Source organism: Panthera uncia, chromosome B1, assembly GCF_023721935.1.
Source record: "Panthera uncia isolate 11264 chromosome B1, Puncia_PCG_1.0, whole genome shotgun sequence".
NCBI lineage: Eukaryota > Metazoa > Chordata > Mammalia > Carnivora > Felidae > Panthera > Panthera uncia.
Genome location: NC_064811.1, coordinates 63,546,442 through 63,556,531, shown reverse-complemented (window position 1 = coordinate 63,556,531; position 10,090 = coordinate 63,546,442). Strand labels below are relative to the sequence as shown.

Genomic DNA, 10,090 nt, shown 5'->3' with positions numbered 1-10,090 from the left:
CTGATATTTTCTCAAGTTTAGAGTTACGTTATGCATCTTTGGCAAAGGTATCACAGAAGTGATGCAGCGCTCTTATTGTAGCATATCAAGGGGTACACAGTTTCAATCTGTCCCATTACTGAAACTTTGTGATTACTGTTGTATCTGCTAGGTGTCTCTACTATAAAGATACCCTTCCATGTTAAATTAATGCATATTTTGTGGGATAGAATTTTGAAACTGTATGCTTCCTGTTTCTCATCAAAATTTGATGTATTAATTTATTTGTTTTCATGTAATATAGACTCATGGATTCCAATTCCATTCTATGTGTTATAATCCAATACTAGCATTCTTTATTTTGATGCTACAATTGTCCCAGATTTGCCCAGTGGGAACCCCTTCAAATAGACTTCTGAGTCCTTTGGGGATGTCTCCATCATTCTGTAGCACCACAAGATGCTCCTCATTTTTTACTTTCTCTGTCTCAGCACTGAGAATCAACCATTTCTTCAAGGAACTCTTTTTGTATTAGTGCAATATCCACAAGTCAATGTCTGAATGCTGCTATCATAGAGTCTCTTCTCTCAGGACCTCACAGCAGACAAATGGAGAAAATATATGTATGTAGGTATAGATTTAGAATTATTTCTGTATGTATCAAAAGACACTGAGGAGCATGAGATCACACCAACATTTTGAAATCCCATCTAACACCACAGGGAAGGAAAAGAAAAAGAATAGGAGGGAAGAAAAAGGGAACAGAAGGTGAAGAAAGGGGAGTAAAGGCAAGGAAAGAGAGGAGAAGAGAGAAAAAGAAAGAAAGGGAAAGGGAATTAAGGGGAAAAGGAAGGGAAGCGAAAAGAAGAGAAGCAGAATGCTGTCATGTTAATAGATATGCCTTTAGAAGACTTTAGAGATGGATGCCTGGGTGGCTCAGGGAGTTAAGCACCCAACTCTGGATTTTGGCTCAGATCATGATCTCAAGTTTGTGGGAGGCAGCTGCACAATGGGCTCCACACTGGCAGCATGGAACCTGCTTGGGATTCTCTCTCTCTCCCTTTCTTTCTCTGTCCCTCCTCCCTTCATGCATGTGCTCGCTCGCTCTCTCTCTCTCTCTCTCTCTCTCAAAATAAATAAATAAACTTAAAAAAAAAGAAGAGCTTGAAGAAAGCACAAACTCACATTTCAAAGGGAATGACAACACTTTAAAAATGCCTGTGTTTTCTATTTGTTCCCTTGTTTTTGTTTTTGTCTTTGTGTTTTCCTGCTTGCACTCAACAGTTGGGCTTACTCTCTCCTCTACCTCTCTCTGCCTTTTCATGAAGACATGAAGAAGAGTTGTGGGTATTCCAGGCCAACCATCAATCAACTGACTCCCAGATTTGTAAGAGAGCCCAGCCAAAATGAGCAGAGCCATCTACCCAATCCATAGCTACCCATAATCCATGTCAGTGCATGGGAAACCCAGCTGAGACTAGAAGAATCTCTGAACTAACCTGTAGTCCTGTGAACAATAATAATTTGGTTATTATTTTAAGCCACTGAATTTTTGGGTCAAGTGTTATATATCATTATTCTGGCCTGTTGAATTAAACTAGAAGTTATAGTATGAAATCATAAATACTTTTCCCCTATCAATTATATTTTCTGCAGTACTTAATATTCCACAGACATGGTTTTACTTGAAGATGGGTAAATGGACTATGGTTAGGTTTCACAGTAAGTTAGATGCATACAACTGAGACCATTAGAGTAGAATCTTATCTTTGTATGATTGACTAAATGACCGCAGACTATAATCCTGAACCATGTAGTGAACATTTCAAGAGCACAGACAATGTATTATTTTTCTTTGTATATCTAGCACCTGGGAGAGCCCCTACTGTATTTGCAAGAGTGTAAGAACTCATTCAGTAAGTGAATAAACAAAAAGACAAGTGAATTCTGGCCAGTTATTTTAAAAGTTGAGTATAATAAATATTTATTTAATGAACGAAGGAATGAGGATTCACATTAACGAAACAAAAATCCTTCTAATAAAATTAAGGAGTAGAAAAAACAAGCCAATAGAACTGGCTCTAGTAATGAAGAAGTATGTAAGAATAAAGGAGAGATGACAAATATTGATGAAAGGGACAGTTTTATAAAGCAAGCATCATGGCAAAAGAGTTAGGAAAGAGAGCATTTCATTTTCCTGAAAACTCAGCATCCCCAGACCTTCTCAGTGTATGATTTACATGTCACAAATTCCTAAAGAGAGATAGATGTGCCGACAATATTTTCAAAGTGAGTACACAAGAAGTATGCCAGGACTCCTGAGTTCTGTAAATGTGGCAACATTGCCTCAGCAGAGGGTGCACGTAGTTGTGTTTCTTGTGATTTCAACAGAAATTAATTTTGTTAGCATCCTTTAAAAACAAATGTAAAAGCTTGGCTTTCTTTTCCCATGTTCCAATTAAAATCAGGATTTTAACAATTATTTTCAGAAACCAAGTTGATGTTGATACATTACTATGTGGATAGCTCTGTGTTGTAGCAATGATGTTTTGTGCTTGGATGATAATAACTGTCAAAATGCAAGGGGTTAGTGAACAAGACCCATGGGGAATGGCAGGATGACACTCTATGCAAGACATTCTGCTAATAGGTCTGAGAGCAATTACTGTATGGTTTATGATCACAACATTTAACCCTCTCACTCTCAGACTGGAAGAAGCTTAGCTAGCAATCTGCTTGAGGAAATTTTCAGCACTCTATGTTTTATGAGTAAAGTCCATTCAAGGAACATGTTATGAGGACTGTCAAATATATCTGTGCATTAGAAACATCAGTGTGCTCTATAACATGACTGTTGCACAGCAAATGAGCAAGCTCAGAGAAGACTGGGGCCTCTGACTTCACCCATTCCAGAACCAGCCTATTCAGATTACTTGCATTTCTAACTTTAAGTTCAGTTGATCAGTTACTCTTTCCTTGTTTTCATGCACTGTTCCTTCACATCAGCATTAGGGTTTCACTATTTTTACTTGAGTGCTCTTATGGCATTATGCTAGCTCCTATTTTCTTTAAAGGAAGTATAATTGTATGAGTCATGTTTACAGAAAGACAACATAAGCCTATGATAATCATCTCACTTACCCATTGAGTTAGTACTCTTTCTAAAATATTCCAAATGTGCTACCATCTCCTTTCCTGCTAACCAGTAGAGTACCTTGGTTTCTCAAATCCTTAATTTTTTCCATATACCAAATCATGTTCTATAACTAATTTACTCCATTATCTACTACCAAGAAAGAAGAGCAAGTGATTTAGATTAAACCATAACAAGGAGTGTGGGGGGGGAGGGGAGAGTCATAATATGATTATTGAAAGGAAGCTTCATAATTTGGAGATTTGGAGAAAGACAGTGACTATATGGTAAAGGTTAGATGTGACATTGAAACACATTTGATCTGGAGATAGTTTCTGAGCCTATAAGATTCAGATATAATAAGTTTCTAATTCTATTCAGCAGGACGTCCAGTGACTGACAATTTGAATTAATGATTAACTAAAAATTATCTTCTAATTCGATCATTACATGTAATATAAACATTTTTACAAATGACCCATGTGAGGTCCTTCTAACAAATGTATGTTTGGGGTAAATGGATTACTTTTTTTCTCTAAAATCTCATATAACAAATTTAGCTTTATTTTGTGTAATACTTGCCTGAATTAATTTGCAAAATAGAAGTATCACTGCCAATAATAACTTTCATTATTTAATGCTTATTGTGAAAGTTATTTGAGGTGTCTGCTTAGTTGCTGAGAACCCCAACCAGGGTTTATAGGTACATTTGTACAGCCTGTAAACCTAGAGAATACTATTTACATTTTATTCAGCATAAATTAATAGATATATTTGTTATATATATCCTTATAATAATTTCCACCAAATTTAGCACTAAAATTTTGCAAGGGAAGTGCAACGTTTCCTAATTCATACATAAGTATCACTTAGCCCAGGAAGAAGAAAATTTTTGAAATTTTCCTTTCAAACCCAAAATTTGATGTTTCCAACAGAAGTTCATTTGATATGACTTTGCCTCCCTGTCTAGAGATTTTTGGATTGGTAGTAGACACAGGCCTATGCTGGGCCAACAGAATTTTCTCCTGATCTGTTTCTCTGTCAAGTTGGAACTAAGGACATGAAAAACCAAGAGCTACAGAGAGGCCAACTTTTGACCCATAGTGAGGTCAAAGAAACTAATATGCAAAGAGATAAGAATATTAAGACATGAATAAAGGAGTAGGGACACAAAAGAAAGGAAGCATAGTATCTAAGAAATGGTTGGCTTACTTGTCAATGTCTTTCCATCTCTTGATTCTACTTGCTTCTGTATTCAGTTGTCTTTTGTTGTCATGGGTTTCAGCATATATGCACACAACCTCCCCCACAATTGAAAACTTAAATTATATTGAGTGAAAAATAGTAGCCTTATCAATAGAAAATTATGATATTTTATAGTGACTGCTATGGTGGAAAAGGATAGGGTGATGGATCCCAGACCCAAATTTGAGTAACATAGAAGTTTTTCTGCAGGAAGTATCCATGGAGGGGCCTACAAGAAAGATGGAGTTAGCCAGATGGATAACACAGAAAGGATTCCAGAAAAGGAAATGGCATTATGAAGACTGTAGATGAGAAAGAGCAAGGGGAGTTGAGGGGAAAGGAAGTAATTCGAGCTGGTGAAAGAGGAGACTGGACAGTTACACAAAGTTCAACTTTTAAAGGGCTTTTGTAAACTGTACTAAAGAGTTTGAACTTGGTCCTGAGAGCAATGCAGAGCACAAGATAAGTCTGCTAAATAGGCAGATGGAAACCATTTAGGGATTTTGGGGTCTTCTTGTGTTAATTATTTTGGTTTTTATCCAAATAGCATGTTTAAAACATGGGAGAACAGATTGAAATTTGAGGGAGAAATAGGTAACTCCAGTTAGTATAACTGGAAATGTAAGAAAACATAATGAGGAGAAACAGGAAAGGAGAGGAGGAGAGGGTCACATGCGTGCAAGACATATTTCATAGGTAGCAGAGAAACTGAAGGCAGAGGGTTTGTGAGAGGAAGAATCTCAGAGGATAACTGGTAGTCTGAAATGGACGAAGCAAAACTTGTGTGTGATTTTTTTTTGAGAAGCATGTTTTTCTCCCTTTCATTCACTGGCATGTTGTGAAAAGTGAGAAAGCAGGGTTATATAAGATAGGAACTGAGGAGATCTAAATAGCTATAAAACCCACTCTATCTGAGAATATCTAGCTGGTCTAAAGGAAATATCCAAGGGGCAAAATGATCTTTGGCTCAATATGAAAAGGTGGTGACATCCAAAACTTTTTTTTTTTTAACAAAAGCATGGCAGTATAAATCTTCTTATTCTTTACATAAATATTTATTGTGTTCCTGCCATGTGCAAGGCACTATGTTGGGCATTGGGTATATATTGGCAAGGAAGATATACATTGTCCCTGCCCTCATGGAACTTACAGTCTAGTGGGGGGGGGGGAGTAACCATTCAACAAATAACTTTAAAATTATTAGTAATTGAGGGTGTGTAACAAGGAGTTCTACTAAACCTACGTGTGTTTGAGGAAGTGGTGTTTGAATGGTACTGTGGACCAAACTATGTTCCCCTGAATATGTGTGTGGATGTTCTAACCCTCAATATGACTGTATTAGGAGACAGAGCCTTTAAGGAGTTAACTAAACTTACAGGACTGGTGTCTCTCCTTAGTTGCAAAGAGCCACTTCTTTCCTGAGCCATCTTTCTAGACTTCAAAGATAAGGGAAGTCTCATTCTTCTCTTGTCATTATTGGTCATGAAGCAATACTTAGCAGCCCATGTAATTACATATGTATGCATGAAATCTTTATTGAATGTTTATTTTTGCAATGTCTATCATAGCAACATTTCTTCCTCACAGAAACATGATGAGGTAGGTAATATCATTATCGTCATTATGTAGACAAGGAAACTGAGGCACACAGTAGGTGACAGAAAACTGGTATTTGTTTTGGAAGGTTGGTCTCCCTTCACCATGCCCATTATAATGTACTTAAGTTTTCTTCCATTTTAGATATTTAAGTGAGATAGCATTGACAAACTACACTCAAAAGACTCAGGTGTAAGAAGACCTGTTTCTAGTCTCTGCTGGTTCATGTGAGCTCCCAGAATTGGGCTCCAAGGAAGTTGCAATACAGTCCCCACATTCTGGCAAAAAAAAATCTTTGATTAAAAAAATAAATACATGGGGCGCCTGGGTGGCGCAGTCGGTTAAGCGTCCGACTTCAGCCAGGTCACGATCTCGCGGTCCGTGAGTTCGAGCCCCGCGTCAGGCTCTGGGCTGATGGCTCGGAGCCTGGAGCCTGTTTCCGATTCTGTGTCTCCCTCTCTCTCTGCCCCTCCCCAGTTCATGCTCTGTCTCTCTCTGTCCCAAAAATAAAACAAAAAAAAAAACGTTGAGAAAAAGAAAAAAAATAAAAAAATAAATACACACAGCCTTTTAGAAGAACTCCAAGAATAATCCCTGGTAAGTATACTCAGTGTCAGAAGACCCACACTAAAGAGTGATGGAGTCTGCTTAGACAGAGGACACCTACAGCCCTGGCAGGAGAGCAGAGCAAGCTGTCCTCTGGTAGCCCTACTGTGGGACCCAGGTTTTTACTCTCTGGCCTCCCACTTATATCCATGAAGAAATGGGCTGGGGAGGTGTCTTATAAATCTGCTGTTTAGACAAGGCAGGTTACAGATGAAGGGAGAAAGCACCCTTGCATTTCCTGGACCTGCAGTGTGTTTGTGTTTCACAGCAAGATGTAGCCCCTGAAGAAATGGCACCTGCTGCAGGGAGCCATCTTGAAGTAGGGAGGAAGGTGGGGTCACAACCCATCCACACAGCCTTTACTGCTAGGAGATGTTAGCTTCTGGTTAGCCATTTATAAAAGCGAGGTTGAAAGAGAAACTTAAAACTTTAAAAAAGTAGATAATCATAACTTGATCAAAGGGAACAGGAGGATGATAAAATGGTAAATAAATCAAATAAAGAAGAAAATCAAAATAGCCAAAATAAATAAACAGTATGGCACAAACGGGAAAAACCATTAGACAAAACAGATCTACAGCTTAAGACAAGTGGCGTGTGATGTATCATGAGTGAAGGCGGTGGCAGGGGACCAGGTGGCACTTTGCACTTTCCCCTTCCTGTCCCTTCTACCAGGTCAAACTCCAGTTGGTTTTCTAAGCCTTGAAGCATAAGACCCTTGGAGAGATTTTCTCCATTGAAAGCCTCAGGCAAAGCCCTGGAATCTGCCTCCCCTGCCTATAACCCAGATGCCTTCATACCCAAACGTTTAAAGGCTATCTAATCAATATGCAGAGCTCCAGAGGAGCCTCTAATATCTAGCAGTTCAGTGAATACAGGGGAAAAACACAGAAATACCTACCACCTTGGTTCCCATCTGCCCGATCTTGCCTTAATTCTACTGCTGTTGAAGAAGAACGTATAGTTTTCCTCTCAATCTTCACTTAGCTTTTCACTAAGAAGATTTCAACTCACCTGACCTGATAGTGACAAATGTAGTAATGCTATTGTTGGTGTTACAGACAATAACTGTGGCTTCGGTTGTGTGGTAATTAACTGTGCATGTGTGTGTGCACATATGTGCATGTATGTGTGTGTGTCCCTCTCTGTTACATTTTGAACATACTTTTATCTTTCTTCACTTTTTTTTTTAATGGTACTGATTTAGGTAACCACCTGGGTAGGTTGCATTAATGGCCCTAAATCTTCACCCTTGCCTATATGTAAGCACTTTGCCATGTGTGGAGATCCAATGAAAATATTAACCTCATCCAGAAACCACCGTCAGACACACCAAGAATATTGTTTGACTAAATGTCTGGACACCCTGTGATCCAGTCTAGTTGACATATAAAATTAACCATCACACCACATGATGTTGCAGTTACTCACACTAAAAACATATGCTATTTCCTCAACCTTTAACTTAGATGTGGCTACATGATTTGCTGTTACTTTCGCAGTGTTAGCAGGCTTACCAAGCTTTTTGGTGCTTCTACCTGTGCTCGTTCGCCTCTGCCTGACTATGGGATAATACATCTGGAATAGTTTGCTGGGCCCGTGAGGAAGATGAGCAACTCATGAAGCAGAGCTGAGTTACCCCCACTGAGCTCAGCCTGAGTGAGCCAATCTCTGCCAACCCACAACCACATTAACTAAGTGGAAGCTTATTGTTGTATGACTGAGAAGTGTGGGCTCTGTTATGCAGAGCAATTGTGCTCAGTTAACCATTACACCATCCATTTTGTTTATGTGGACCTTTTTTATCTGTTCTATATGTTCAGTTGTTGCAAACTTTCCTACACTCCTTGATCTTTTTTATCTGTTCTGAATGATTATGATAGTACAGATTCTTTACTTAGGTTTAATATCACCCTTATCAAAAGAACGTAATACACATATTCAGTACTGAAAGTTAAGTGTGACAAATTAAACTCACACAGCTCTCTGGAAGTGTACAATGTAAGGAAAAAGAAACACTTTAATGCAAAGAAGTGAAACTCTGTAACACACAGAAGTGATTCCAGTGGTCCCTGCTCAAAACCCGTAATGTCTCTCCACCAGTTTACAGAGTCTCACAGGTAGGCTCTACGCCCTCTGGTCTAAACTCCTCTTTTTGCCTTGTGTAACCTGTAAGTTAAACAGCAGAATTAATGGATGGTAATTATGAAAGTAACTTGCTTTTTTTTTTTTTTATATTTTAAAAGCCAGATATATTTTTAAACGATCATGCCTACAATAAGTAAATTATGTAGTGATGGAACATCAAAAAAAAGTTGATGAACAAAAAGGCACATTCTAAGAGTTCAAGAGTAGAAAGAACAGAAGAGTTCCTTTTGGTTTGGTTCTAAGGTAAGAGAAAAGAGAAACAGGTGTACTAAAATGATATCTCGGGTGAAGGTTTCTGTCAGCTGAAGCAGTTAACATTGGCGTCTTTCTCCCTGGTCTGAAGCAGTCTTTTCTTTCATTGACTTCTGAGAGTGTGTTTAATCTTCCTTCGTGTACAGATGGTACATCAGGGCTACCACCAGCGCTGAGATGGCGGGGATCACCCAGTTGGTCCACCAGCTGGAATTAGAATCAACAGTAGTAATGAGAGTCTCCGAAGGTTTGATTATCTTTGATCTGTCATCCGGATGAAGCTCTCCAATGATGTACGTTTTGGACAATTCTCTAGCATCTGTAGAGTGCCCGACATCCTCAAAGTTTTCAGTAGCATCCCCTCCAGCTTGTTCCCTTAGCACTTCTTATCCACCAGGATGCTCCTCCAAAAACTTGGTCAAATCGTACACCTTGTGGTGCAGGATCAACCAGATGCTCTTGCTGTGGTTGTGCTTCTGGATCTCTTCCAGGGTGTAGTACTTGACGGTCTGGTCCGACTGCTCGGCCATTTCGGAACGCGGTGGGCCTCAGGCCGTGCAGACACCAGCCGAGCCGGGCGAAGCGGGGCGCGCGTCTCAGCTAGCTAGGCCCGGGACATTCCCCGAAAGTAATTTGCTTTTTATCTTTCACCAGTTCAGTGTAAATATTCCTTCCCCTACCCCAAATGCATACTTAGACAATCTGATGACCATTTTTTTCTCTTGGGTTTTTTTCTTTCTTATACTCCCTTTAAGTTATAAGCATGATCAGTGAATACATGTGCCAGTTCAATATGTCATTCAAAGCTCTAAAGTTAACGTAATGTTAAATTATTTCCTTCCAAAAAAAGAGGTTAAAGTGGGAGAAAGCCAAAGCATAAGAGACTCTTAAAAACCGAGAACAAACTGACGGTTGATGGGGGGTGGTAGGGAGAGGAGGGTGGGTGATGGGTATTGAAGAAGGCATTTTTTGGGATGAGCCCTGGGTGTTGTATGGAAACCAATTTGACAATACATTTCATATAGAAAAAAATATTTCCTTCCCCTAAACCGGGTCCTGGGATAAACTACTGCTTGCAGGAGGAAAAAGAGAAGATTCCCCTTTTGTTTCATTCACTTCCTCCTTCACTAG

General features: G+C 39.1%; 1 pseudogene; it reads right to left on the bottom strand.

Annotated features, from left to right (window-relative positions):
• Window positions 1-8,994: 8,994 nt before the first annotated feature.
• Window positions 8,995-9,604, bottom strand: LOC125923667 (cytochrome b5-like; annotated as a pseudogene).
• Between the last annotated feature and the right edge of the window lie 486 nt (window positions 9,605-10,090).